This window comes from Alexandromys fortis, unplaced genomic scaffold, assembly GCF_014885135.2.
Source record: "Alexandromys fortis isolate MF-2015 unplaced genomic scaffold, M_Fortis_MF-2015_v1.1 scaffold_114, whole genome shotgun sequence".
NCBI classification, from domain to species: domain Eukaryota; kingdom Metazoa; phylum Chordata; class Mammalia; order Rodentia; family Cricetidae; genus Alexandromys; species Alexandromys fortis.
The window spans coordinates 2362752-2377088 of record NW_026068046.1 but is presented as its reverse complement, the minus strand read 5'-3'; the positions used below and the strand labels follow the sequence as shown (position 1 = coordinate 2377088).

General features: G+C 40.3%; 1 long non-coding RNA gene across 1 annotated transcript in view; it reads left to right on the top strand.

Annotated features, from left to right (window-relative positions):
• Positions 1 to 14337, top strand: part of LOC126486569 (uncharacterized) — a 160110-nt gene that overhangs the window by 13577 nt on the left and 132196 nt on the right. Inside the window, exon 8 of the long non-coding RNA XR_007588156.1 lies at positions 4010 to 4129. This is a non-coding gene — a long non-coding RNA (uncharacterized lncRNA). The remainder of the gene's footprint in view (positions 1 to 4009; positions 4130 to 14337) is intronic.

The following is a 14337-nucleotide window of genomic DNA, read 5'->3' as shown; positions in this document are numbered from 1 at the left end:
GTAACCTTGGCTGGCTTGGAACTCAGTCTGTAGACCAGGCTGACCTTGAACTCACGGAGATCTGCTTGCTTCACACCTCCCAAGTGCTGGGATTAAAGGCCTGCGCCACAGCAGCCCACTTTGTATTTTATGTTTTCTTGAGACAAGCAGTGCTCTAATTTGTGATCTATCAGCCTCTGCCTTCTAAATACAAAGATTGTAGGCTTGGGCCATCAAAAGAATTTTAAATCAAAGTTGGCTTTTAGAAAATCACTATGGGGCTTCGGATATGACTCAATGATTAAGAGCACTGGTTGCTCTTCCAGAGGACCCAGGTTCAATTCCCAGCACCCACATGGCAGCTTACAACTGTCTGTACCTCCAGTTCCAGGGAATTTGACACCCTCATTCAGACATACATTCAGGCAAAAACACAAATGAACATGAAATAAAAATAATTAAAAATAAAAATTTCTTTAAAAAAATCACTATAAAACTGGGTGGTGCTGATGTAAACCTTTAATCCCAGCACTCAGGAGGCAGAGGCAGGTGGATCTCTGTGAGTTCGAGACCAGCCTGGTATACAAAGCAAGTTCCAGGACACATAAAGAAACTCTGTTTTGAGGAAGGAAGGAAGGAAGGAAGGAAGGAAGGAAGGAAGGAAGGAAGGAAGGAAGGAAGGAAGGAAGGAAGACAGAAAGAAAATCACTGTGGTAGCATAATATAATGAGAGTATCTAAGGGAAGAAATGGAAGGAACTTAGGAAACTATTGTAGTAACCCTGGAAACAAGGAAGTTCCCAGCAGACAGAGTAGCAATGTGTCTAGAAGGTGTGTTCTCAAGCTGAACCTGATGAAGCATTGTAAGTGGAGACTGCTTGTTTGTTTCCTGGCTGCTCAGACCCAAATAATCACACAAGAACTATTAATTACAGCACTCTAGGCCAAAAGCTTAGGCGTATTTCTAGCTAACTCTTACATCTTAAATTAACCCATTTCTATTAATCTATGTATCGGCATGAGGCTGTGGCTTACTGGTAAGGATCCGGAGTCTGTCTCCTTCAGCAGCTACATTGCATCTCTATCTATCTATCTATCTATCTACCTACCTACCTACCTACCTACCTACCTACCTACCTATGTTCAGATTTCCCACCTGGCTTTGCTCTGCTAAGCCATTGCCTGAAAGAGCATTATTTATTAACTAATGGTAATAAAACATATTCACAGCATACAAAGGAGAACCCCACATCAAAACATGCTACAATTCCAGTACTTGGCAGCCTATGGCAAAAGGATGGTAAATTTAAGGCCAACCTGAGTTATATATTAAGTTCCAGGTCAGCCTGGGCTATGTAGCAAGACTCTGTTTCAAAAACGAATAAGCAAAAAATACCTTAATAGTGAAAAAGAAAACAACTTAATTACAAAATGTATGAGAGGAATAAGAATGTCAGAGCGACCTTATTGCTTGTGCTTAAGTTGGCCACTCTGTCTAAGTTAGTTTGAAAAACACTTCAGAAAAACAGAGAGTATGCGACAAGGACCATCTGGCTGTAGCTGATAATAATTGGAATGCTGCTGCCTCAAGGATAGCCAGGAATGGGCCAATCAAAAGCATGCTCATACTATGCTCCAGTTAGTACCCCAGGGGCAGCTAGGAGTGTACCATTTCGAGCCCTACTCTTACCCATACCTCATTTGCATGATGACATTCTTCCCTTTGAATTTCCCGCCCTTTGTAACAGTTTTCTGTTCCCAATTAGGTCTGTGCATGAAAATTAGGTGAAAGTTGGTGGACCTACTAGTTTTGCCTCTAAAAACCCAGAAGGGGAGCTCCTCCTGCCCTCACTGTGTTGAGTGTGCTGGACAAGTTCCTTGCCTGGCTTCTATCATGCTTACTTCGGAATAAACCTTGCTCTTGCATCCAAGTTTCTGGTCCTGGTGGCCTCTCTGGGGGTTGAGGGTCTGGGCACAACATGTAAAAGATGCCCAAATAGAAGTTTCTCAAAAGAAGACAGAAGAATGACTAAAGGCACTTGGGAAGCAGAGACAGGACAGTTTTTGTGAGGTTGACTCTAGCCTGGTCTACATAGTGAATTCCAGGATAGCCAGGGCTTCATAGTAAACATGGCTAAAACATGTCTAAAAGTAGGTGGGAAATCTACATTCCACTAATCATCAGAAAAATGCAATCAGAACCATAATGAGATATCACCTCATACCCATAAGAATGGTTGTTTTAAAAAATATCCAGGGCTAGATCTGGGGCTTAGTTGAGTGCTTGCTTTGTATGCCAAACACCTTGGATTCAGTCTCTGGCATTTAATAAAACTGAGCAGTAGTGGCACACGCCTTTAATTCCAGCACTCAGGAGGCAGAGGCAAGAGGATCATTGTGAGTTCGAGTCCAGCCTGGTCTACAGAGTGAGTTCCAGGACAGAGAAACCCTGTCTTGAAAAACAAAACAAACAAACAAAACTGGGCATGGTGACACATGCCAGTAATGCCAGCACTGGAGTAGGCATGAGAATCAGGAGTTCAATGTTATCCTCAGTTACATAGTGAGCCTGAGGCTAGCCAAAGATACTTGAGACCAAGTCTTAAAAGAAATCCAGTTTAACAGTCAATGATGGGAATGTAGAGAAAAGAGAATCTTTGTACACGGTTGGTATAAATGTTTACTAGCACAGTCATTGAGGAAAACCAAATGGAGGCATGGACACTTATTCCTGTAATGCCAGCATTACTTGGGTTCTTGTTGGTTTTATTTCTTTTGAGATAAAGTTTCATATAGACCAGGGTGGCATCTAATGTGAATTCAATATGTAACCGTTAATGAACTTGAACTCGTGATCCTTCTGCCTCTGCCTCCCAAGGGCTGGGATTCCAGGCATGTGTCACCATTCCCTGCCTAATACATGGTACTGCTATAAAAGTAAATCAGCTGGGCACAATTGGCCATGCTTATAATTCCAGAACTTGGGAATTGTGTGAGGCAAGAGGATCAGAATTTCGAGGTACTCCTCAATACATAGAAAGTTTGAGGCTAGCCTGGGTTACATAAAACTATCTTTAAAGAAGCAAAAATAAGCCAAGCATAGTAGCACAAGCCTTTAAACCCAGCATTCAGGGGCAGAGACAAACAGAACTCTTGAGTTTGAGGCCAGCCTGGGCTACATAGTGAGTTCAAGGACAGCCAGAGCTACATAATAGAAAACCATGGTCTCAAAATATTGAGAATAATAATAATTGCCAGAAAGTTTATATAAATTGTCTTTAATTCTAATTAATTTTTCCATTTTACTTACCCCACTGAATTTTACCTTAATGTAACATGATCTTATGCTTTAAAAATGTATGGATTGAATATTTATATGTTGAAGCCATAATTACCACTGGCTGCTAGGATATAAGGCCTTTGGGAAATAATTAGGTTTAAATGAGAGATCTGAGAGTGTGTGTCTTTTGTTGGGATTAGTGCCCTTGTACAAAGAGATCTTCGCAGGCATCCTGATGTGGGGAACCAAAGACCTAACAACTTCACATGCATGTACTGGAATGTTGGGGATTTTCCATCTCCCTGTGTCCTTGTGGATATTCTCCAGATAGAACTCAGTTATTGGAATCAGAGCAAGATAACCCTTAGATGTTGACTCAGTTCCTTGGACTTGGTCAGGGGATATTGATTCAGTTCCTCAGATACGGTTAGGATGAAAAACAACCCCCAGATTCCCCCCTTGTTTCTGTGGCTTTTTACTTTAAAAAGCCTGTACCAGCTATTTGGGGACTTTCTGGCTTCTCAAATGCTGAAAGACTCTGTCGCAACAGAATTAATTAAATCCTCTTGCTTTTACATCAACTGTGGTATGAGAATGGTCTCTTGGGGTAACTCCTCCTTGGTGATTGGACTTCTGGGTCCAACATAAGAAAATAACTTGCCTTTGTTCCAGTTAGCCAGTCTATAATATTTTGTTAAGGCAACTAGAGTGAGGGTGGCTGTTGCTGATTGCTTCTCATATTTCTTTTCAGAAAAAAAAAATGAACCTAAAGCTATTCTTGAGAACATCGTGGTAACACACACCTGGAATTTCAACACTTGGGATGTGACCACAAGAGGATCAGGAATTCAAGGTCATCATCAACTGCCCTGTGAGTTCAATACTAACCTGGACTATATTAGATATAGAAAGTGTTAGCAAACATTAGTTTTAATTTTTTTTTTTTTGCTTTTTCGAGACAGTGTTTCTCTGTTCCTTTGGAGCCTGTCCTGGCACTAGCTCTTGTAGACCAGGCTGGTCTCGAACTCACAGATATCCGCCTGCCTCTGCCTCCAAAGTGCTGGGATGAGTTTTAATTTTTAAACATTTTTTTTCTTTCACATATGAATGGGTGAATACTTCTTTTGCTTAGAATATGACAGAGTTTAGCATCAATTCTATTCATACTTTTTAAAGGGTATGTGTGAGTGTGTTTGTGTGTGTGTGTGTGTGTGAATACGTGTATTTATAAAGGGGCACTGTATTTCTTGAAGCTGGGCCAGTGGTCAACTGCCACATGTGGTTGGTGAGATCTGAACTCTGAGAAACCAGTAAGTGCTCTTATTTTTTTCAAAATAGGGCCTCACTATGTAGTCCTGGCTGTCCTGGAACTAGCTCTGTAGATCAGGCTGGTCTCGAACTCACAGAGATCCATCTGCTTCTGCCTCCCGAGTACTGGAATTAAAGGTGTGCACTACTATGTATGGCTTTTTAAGTGTGCTTAACCACTGCTCTCAGCCTTGTTTCTTTCTCTGTTTTTATTTTTCACCTTTTAAAGATTTATTTATTTCTATTTTATGAGTATTATGTTTTGCCTGCATATATGTCTGTGTGAGGGTTTCTGGTCCCCTGGAACTGGAGCTACAGACAGTTTTTTTCTTTTCTTTTCTTTTTTTGTTTGTTTTTGTTTTTTTGCGACATGGTTTTTCTGTAGCTTTGGAGCCTGTCCTGGAACTAGCTCTTGTAGACCAGGCTGGCTTCAAAGTCACCCTTTGTCTCCCAAGTGCTGGGATTAAAGGCATGAGTCACCACCACCCGGCACTATAGACAGTTTTGAACTGCCATGTGGGTTCTGGAAATTGAACCCAGGACCTCTGGAAGAGGAGTCAGTGTTCTTAACCACTGAACCATCTCTCCAGTCCTCTTTTTATTTTTTTTAAATTATTATATGTGCTATGAGTGTTTACCTAGATGTATGTCTGTGGACCACATGCGTGCCTGTTACCTGTGGAGAACAGAGGTGGACCTTGGATCCCCTCAACTGAAGTTACAGGTGGTTGTGAGCTGCATATGGGTGCTGGAACTAGAACCTGGGTCCTCTGGAAGAGCAGCCAGTGCTCTTAACCACTGAACCTTCTTCCAACTCCCACCTTTGTTTCTATTTTTTAAAGATTTACTTACTTACTATACTTTGGGGGCTTGTCTGCATCTTATGATGTGTCAGATTCCCTGGTACTTGAATTTCAGACAGTAATTCCTTGTGGGTGGTAGGAATTGAACCTGGGTCCTCTGGAAGAGCAGTCAGTAATCTCAACCCCTGAGCCATCTTTCCAGCCCCATTGTTTCTATTTTTACAGACATAATACATCAAGAGACCTGTTCAAACACATAAGAAAATGGGAATAGAGTATTGTAAAGTAAATGCAATTTAATTACTTGAACTTTTCTACAGTCTTCTGGCAAAAAGAAAACACAAAAGACACGTAGTGACATATCAGAAATGATATTTTGTGATCTATTTGATTGGACTTTCTTTTAAGTTTGTTGAAAGGAAATAATTGGAAACCACTGAAACTGAAAAATATTTTTCTCTCACTACCTAGAGTTTTTTTTTCAGTTTCTAGGAATTATCAATAAGCTTATTAAAAGTTAGTTAGAAGTTAGTTAATTCACTTGATATATTCAAATAGTCTTGGAAGGTAAACTATTGTTAATTTGAAACGATGTTTACCAGTGTAGAGTTTAAAATTAAATGTTCCTATCTTCTCTTGTGCTTTGAATATGTTTTCATTAGTGTCTCAGAACTGCTTGTTTGCATTCATTAATTTATGGAGATAGTGTCCCATATAATCTCGTTGGCAGAATCAGTCCTACTGTTGAAGAAGATCCTGTCAAGTGAGATTTACATTGGTTTTACATAGAAACGGACTTACTTTCAATTCAAATGAAAGCATATTAATATAGTCTTTGTAAACAACTATCATTATCTCATTTACAAAGTCTATTTTTCTTAAATTTTACTTATTTTTAAATTAATTTGAAAAATTGTGTTTTATTTATTTTATGCATGAGTGTTTGGTCTCTATGTCTATACACCATGTACATGCATAGCCTATGGGGGTCAGATGAAGACATGGCGTCCCCTGGAAATGGGGTTACAGAAAGTTACTTGCTGCCATGTAAGTCCTGGGAATAAAACCTGGGTCCTATGGAAGCACAACCAGTGCTCTTAACAGCTGAGCCATCTTTCTAGCTCCAAGATTAATTTTTTCAAAGATTTTTTTTACAAGATTTATCTATTTATTATGTATATAGTGTTCTGTCTGCATGTTTGCCTACACGCCAGAAGAAGGCATCAGATCTTAATATAGATGGTTGTGAGCAACCACATGGTTGCTGGGAATTGAACTCAGGGCCTCTGGAAGAACAAACAATGCTCTTAACCTCTGAGCCATCTCTCCAGCCCTTTAAAAGATATTTTTCAGAGTTTCACTATGGAGCTCTAGCTGGCCTGAAACTTGCTATGAAGACCAAGCTGGCCTCAAACTCACAGCTATTCACCTTCCTCTGCCTCTCAAGTGCTGTGATTAAAAGCATGCACCATCATTCCTGGCCTTTAAGATTTGTATTTGTTTGTGTGTATATGAGTGCACTCACAGAAGACAGAGAAGTGTCAGATCCCTTGGAGCTGGCGTTTCAGGAGGTTGTGAGCCCCTGACATGGGTGTTGGGAAGCAAACTTTGGTTCTCTGGAAGAGTAGCAAGCACACATAACTGATTAGCCGTTTCTCTCGTGCTCTCCCTCCCTCCGTCCCTCCCTCCCTCCGTCCCTCCCTCCGCCCCTCCCTCCCTCCCTCCCTCCCTCCCTCCCTCCCTCTCTTTCCTTTTTTCATGTGTGCATAAGTGCCATGTCTTATGGAGGTCAGAGCAAAGCTTTCAGAGGCCAGTTTTTTTCTTCAACTGCGTGGGTCCTAGGGATGGAACTCAGGTTGTCAAGTTTGATGGCAGGTACCTTTGTTTGCCTAAGCAGTTTTCCTGGCTCTCATTTCTGAAGTCTAAGACAGACGTGGCATAGTCTTGCCATGAAATTGTTGCCTAGAATAAGGCTCTGCCACCTTCAGTATTTCTTACTCAAACTCTCTTTACTTTTCCTTTTCCCCGTGGGAACAGGAACAGAGAAAGACACAACACTATGGCTGTGGAGAGGCTTTCTTGGCATCAGTACTATTTGTCCATTATCCCTTTGATATGTTATTGTGAAACATTTTAAACAACTGGAGAAGTTGATAGGGTGGCCTTGAACTCTTGAGCCTTTTGCCTCTTGTTTGCAAATGCTGGGATTAAGGACGTTGGCCCTAGACCTGACAACATGTACACTTTTCACGTCAATATATTGATTGGCTCCTTTGTTTGTCAGAGGCTTTCTTTCTGCTTCAAGTGTGATTTAAGAGGTTTAACATGATTCAGCTTGTGGGGTAAAGATGCAGGCACACTTGTGAAAAGAAGGATGGAACAGGAAAACTGAGAAGGAGGACACCACACAGGTACTCTTCAGGTGTTTCAGCGTCAGGCATGAGTAAACATGAAAAAGGGGGGTCTGAGATAGAGCTCAGCTGGTAGAACACTTACCTAGGATACACAGTGTACTGGCTTCTATGCCCAGTACCATAGAAAACCCTGCACAGCAGCACCTGCCTATTAGTCATTCTCACCTATGTAGCTAGTTCAAGGTCAGCCTGTGCTATGCGAAACTGTCTTCAAACAAATAAAAGCCCTGCCAGAGTAGACATGGAAATTGAGGATATGGAAAAAGTCCCTTAAAGTTATCTATATTTGCTTTGGTATGTTGGTTTGCTTGCTTGCTTACTTACTTTTGTTATTGGCCTGTGAAACAGAGCCTACCATCCCAGGCTGGCCTTGAACTCACTATATACATACTCCAGGATAACCAGGGGCATCTGATCTTCCTGTCTCCACTTCCCAAGTGTTGGAACTGCCAGTGTTTGCCATCATACCCATATTTTGTTTTTTTTATATTTATTAATTTTGCATACTCGGCGTTCAGAGAACAACTTGTTGTAGACTGTTCTCTCCTTTCTCTGTGTCAGATTCAGGGCTGGGACTCAGACTGTCAGGCCTGCCAGCAGTCACCCATTACTTGTGGAAGGAACCAACTTCCCAGCACCAGTTTTATGCAGTTTGGGACATTGAGTGGATGGCCTTGTGCATTCTAGGTGTGCATTGTGCCAACTGAGCTGCATCCCCAGTTAAGTTTTTTTTTCTTTTTTTTTTTTAGGTAGGGTCTCATGTAAACACTCTAGACTTGAACTATGTAACTGCGACTGTCTTTCAATTCCTATCCATCTCCTGCTCCTTAGTGATAGGAATATTGATATGTGTCATTATACTAGGCTAAGCCATGTATATACTTGAACACCTCAGAAAGTCTTCATATACCCATAAGGAATATTTAAGAATATACCTCAGACTTTAAGTCCCTAGTCTTGAATAAGATAAACTGTAAACTGTAAAAGAAAAAAAATAGTTATAGATTTGACTGCATTAAAATTTTAAAATTCTGCATAAGAAAGATACATAAAGTAAGAAGACAAGATATTTACAACATGTTAGAGATTTACGATTAGCAACCAGAATAAGAGCTTCAAAAAAATAAAAATGTTAAAAGACAAACAACCCAAGCAAAAGTGAGCAAATGTATGGGTAGAAAATATACAGAATGAAATATGCCTGCCAAAAAATGTGTTCAGGCTTACTAGTAAGCAGGGAAATGTGAATTAAAACAATAAACCGAAGAGAAATGAAAGTATACACCCAGAAATAATGACATCATGGGCCAGCCAGATAGCTCAGTGGGTAAAGGAGCTGCCAATCCTGACGACCTGAGTTTAATCCCTGGAACCCACATGGTGGAAGGAGAGATCCAACCGTCACAAGTTGGCCTCTGATCTCTATGTGCTGGCAATCTGTGGTATAAACTTACCCATACATATAAAAACACGTGAAAGAAATGAATTTTTACCAAAAGAATGATAAACAGCTTCATTTATAATGCCTAAAAACTAAAAATAGAATAGTAGGCATCATTGGAAAAGCGGAGGAGCACACTGGAATATTCATATAGTGGGATTCTGTTCAACAATAAAGGGCAACAAATTTCTGATAGGTATGATAACCTGGACAAATCTCAAAAAAAAAAATTACCCTGAATGAAGGGAACTGTCCACAAAACAGTACACTGTATCCAGAACAGGAAAAACCAGTATATTATCTAAAATGCTTTCTAGAAAAACAAAAACAGGTAGTACAGGCTAATAATCCCAATATTCAGCAGGTAGAGACCTTGAAGATCAGGAAGGAGTTCAAGATTAGTTATAACTACAGTATAAATTCTTTCTGTGCACGCTTAATAAAATCTCAGAGAAATTGGGGTTCTCCTGAAAATCAAAAAAAAAACAAAAAAACAAAACAAAAAACGCAGCCAACCACTGGCTCTTACCTCGACCTCAGTCCGAAATGGCAATCCTGCCTCCAGGAATCTCAGAATGAGACTGTGAATGAGAGCTGTCTCCTCCCGTTTTATAATCCTCTCTAGTTCTGGGATTAAAGGCATACACCACCTGGTTTCTATAGCAACTAGTGTGGCTACCATCGCCTGGTCTGTAAGGCTGACCAGTGGGGCTCTTTTGCTCTTTGATCTTTAGACAAGCTTTATTTATTAAAATACAAATGAAATATCACTACAGTTTTAACGACAGAATAATTTCCAGATCAGTCTGGGTTACAGGAGACCCTTTCTCAAGAAAACAAAAGAGGGGGATGGTGTGTCGACAGTTAAGAGTGCACACTGCTCTTGCAGAGGACATAGGTTTGGTTTCCAGCATTCAAAGTGGGTGGCTCACAGCTGTAACTGTAGTTCTAGAGGCTCTGGTCTCCTTGGGCATGTGCGTGCACATACACCCACACTCAGACACATACGTACATATGTGCATATGTATAAAAAACTAAAAGGAACAAAAATATATTCAAAAAGCTAAAAACAAAATAATGGTTGCCCAAAAGAAGTTGAGTTGGCGAATTTTCTGAAAACAATGATACACACACACACACACACACACATAGATAGATAGATAGATAGATAGATAGATAGATAGATAGATAGAGGTATATATTTATATATAATGGTATATATAGAGATCTATTGGCATGTATTATATATTTAATGATATGTAGAAATAGAATATGTCATATAACTCAAGCTGACTTCTATCTTATTATGTAAAACAGAATGACCTTTTTTTTGTGATTTTTTTTTTTTTTTTTTCGAGACAGGGTTTCTCTGTGGTTTTGGAGCCTGTCCTGGAACTAGCTCTTGTAGACCAGGAACTCACAGAGTTCCGCCTGCCTCCGCCTCCCTCCGCCTCCAGTGCTGGGATTAAAGGCGTGCGCCAGCACCGCCCTGGAACAAGATCTTAAGAGATAGACCAGGCTGGCCTTAAGCTTGTGATCTTCCTGCCTCAGCCTCTGTATGGAACTGTAGGTCTAAATCACTTTACCCCGCTTTATCTTACACTTACATTTAGAGATAACATATACTAATGTTTGGTATAGTGGCACATGCATATAATCCTAGCACTCAGGGGGCAGTAGTTTCAGGCTGGCCGGGCTTGCATAGTGACACACTCTCTTAATGAGAAAGGGCAGCTGAGAATGTAGCCCAGTTGGTAGAGTGCTGGCCTAACAACATTCACAAAACTATGGGTCCCAACCTCTATAACCTAGCATAGTATGAACTGGGAATAGTGCTGCACACCTACAGTCCTAACATTTGGGATCAGAAGTTTAAGGTCATCCTTTTGCTAAGTAGCTGGTCTGAGGCCAGCCTGGGTATGTGAAATCCTGTGTTATAACAAGGCAAAATCATAAACCAGCACTGATGTTTATAATTTACTTTGGATTATCTAACGAAATTAGATAGACTGAATTGTGTGTAGTGGGATTGCCTATAAAAGCAACTCAGACAAAATACTTATGTAGTCACCACCTGCATTCAAATTTTATATATGTCTAAAGTTTTTATAATAAAATATTGAGAGAAGAGGGGATGAGATAGAAGCTTACATCACTGGAGTGGCAGAAACCAATCCCCACAGTGCAACGCATTGATGCTACAGTAAAATGCAGTGGCAAAGCTGTCTTGGAGAGGAACTTAGCAGCAATCTCTAGTGAAGCTGAAGGTGGCCCAATTTTATGGTTCACAAACCACATCTCAGAATATAGCCCACAATTTCATGTGCTCAAAGAAATACTTGCAGAAATATTCATTGCAGCATGCTTTTCTCCATTGGCACTTATTAATTTCAAAACATTTCAAGGTGGCCCTGGCATCACACACTCCTCATACCAGTACATTGTGGGTACAGGCTAAAGGAGGAGTTCAAGGACATCCTCAGCTACTTAGCAAACTGGAAGCTTAGCTAGGGCTGTGTGAGAACCTATCTCATAAAACCTAAACAAAACTCCTGCCCAAAACATTTAAAAATATTTGTTTGTTTATTTACTTATATGTGTGTGTGTATGTTTTTCATGGCTCTGACTTTTTCTATTTTTTTTAATTTTATTTTATTGCTATTTATTGAGCTCTACATTTTTCTCTGCTCCCCTCCCCCTTCAGTCCTCCCTCAAGATCCCCATGCTCCCAATTTACTCAGGAGATCTTGTCTTTTTCTACTTTCTACTTCCCATGTAGATTAGATCTATGTAAGTCTCTCTTAGTGTCTACATTGTTGTCTAACTTCTCTGGGATTGTGGCTTGTACAATGGCTTTCTTTGCTTTATGTTTAAAAACCACCTATGAGTGAGTACATGTAATAATTGTCTTTCTGTGTCTGGGTTACCTCACTCAAAATAATGTTTTCTAGCTCCATCCATTTTTCTGCAAAATTCAAGCTGCCGTTTTTTTTTCTGCTGTGTAATACTCCATTGTGTAAATGAACCACATTTTCCTTATCCATTCTTCGATCGAGGGGCATTTAGGTTGTTTCCAGGTTCTGGCTATGACACACAATGCTGCTATGAACATAGTTGAGCACATGTCCTTGTGGCACGATTGAGCATCCTTTGGGTATATACCCAAAAATGGTATTACTGGGTCTTGAGGAAGGTTGTTTTCTAATTTTCTGAGAAATCGCCACACTGACATCCAAAGGGGTTGTACCAGCTTGCATTCCCACCAGCAATGCAGAAGTGTTCCCCTTTCCCCACAACCTCTCCAGCATAAGTTGTCATCAGTGTTTTTGATCTTGGCCATTCTTACAGGTATAAGATGGAATCTCAGAGTTGTTTTGATTTGCATTTCTCTGATGACTAAGGATGTTGAACATTTCCTTAAGTGTCCTTCAGCCATTTTAGATTCCTCTGTTGAGAGTTCTCTGTTTAGGTCTGTACTCCATTTTTTAAATTGGTTTATGTGATCTTTTGGTGTTCAGTTTCTTGAGTTCTTTGTATATTTTGAGATCAGACCTCTGTCTGATGTGGGATTAATGAAGATCTTTTCCCATTCTGTAGGCTGTTGTTTTGTCTTGTTGACCATGTTCTTTGCTTTACAGAAGCTTTTCAGTTTCAAGAGGTCCCATTTATTAATTGTTTCTCTCAGTGTCTGTGCTGCTGGGGTTACATTTAGGAAGTGGTTCCCTGTGCCAATGTGTTCAAGTGTACTTCCCACTTTCTCTTTTATAAGGTCCAGTGTGGCTGGCTTTATGTTGAGGTCTTTGATCCATTTGGACTTGAGACTTTTTCTATTTTAAATTCTGATATCTATCATCTATCTATCTATCTATCTATCTATCTATCTATCTATCTACATACCTATCTATCCATTCTTATACAATATATATTATACTTTCACACATCACACAAACACACAGACTCTCACACACAGATATAGGATTTTATGTATCTATATACATAAATCATAGGAAGCATGAAATTTGTCTAACATTGTCTTAATCTACTTCATATATTCATTCTCTCTCTGTCTCTTTCTCCCCTCTCTCTTTCTCTCTCTTGTTTTTTCGAGACAGGGTTTCTCTGTAACTTTGGAGCCTGTCCCGAAACTAGCTCTTGTAGTCTAGGCTGGTCTCGAACTCACAGAGATCCACCTGCCTCTGTCTCCCAAGTGCTTGGATTAAAGACATGCCTCACCACCACCCGGCACTTCATATATTCTCTAGTTTTTTTCTGTCCTGCAAAAGAAGTAATTTTGGGGACCAGAGAGATGGCTCAGTGGTTAAGAGAGCTTGTTGCTCTTCAAGAGGACTTGGATTTAGTTTCTGTCACCCATGTATGACTGCTTTGAACCTCCTATAACTCTAACTCTTGGGGATCTGATGATTTTTGACTGCTGAGGACACTTGTACTCCTTTGAACATGCCCTATAGACACATATACACATGCATAATTATAAATTAAAAATAGGAGCTAGAGAGATTGCTTAGTCTATAAGAGCATTTGCTCTTCCTCCTCTTCCTCCTCTTCTTCTTCTTTTTTTTGAGACAGGGTTTCTCTGTAGATTTGGAGCTTGTCCTGGAACTAGCTCTTGTAGACCAGGCTGGCCTAACTCCCAGAGATCTGCCTGCCTCCCTTTCCCGAGTGCTGGGATTAAAGGCATGCATCACCAGCCAGTGCCCGGTGCATTTGCTGTTCTTGTAGAGGACCAGGATCAGTTCCCAGCATCTCATGGTGACTCACAAATAACATTAACTCTAGTTTTTGGTGATGGGACACTCTCTTCTATCCTTCAGAGTCACCAGGTACACATTGGATACACATATACTCCTGCAGAAAAACACTCACACCCATAAAATAAAGTAAAAATGAATGTAAAGAATTTAAAAGTATGGGGGCTGGAGAGATGGCTCAGTGATTAAGAGCATTGCCTGCTCTTCCAAAGGCCCTGAGTTCAATTCCCAGCAACCACATGGTGGCTCACAACCATCTGTAATGAGGTCTGGTGCCCTCTTCTGGCTCGCAGGCATACACACAGACAGAACATTGTATACATAATAAATAAATAAATATTTTT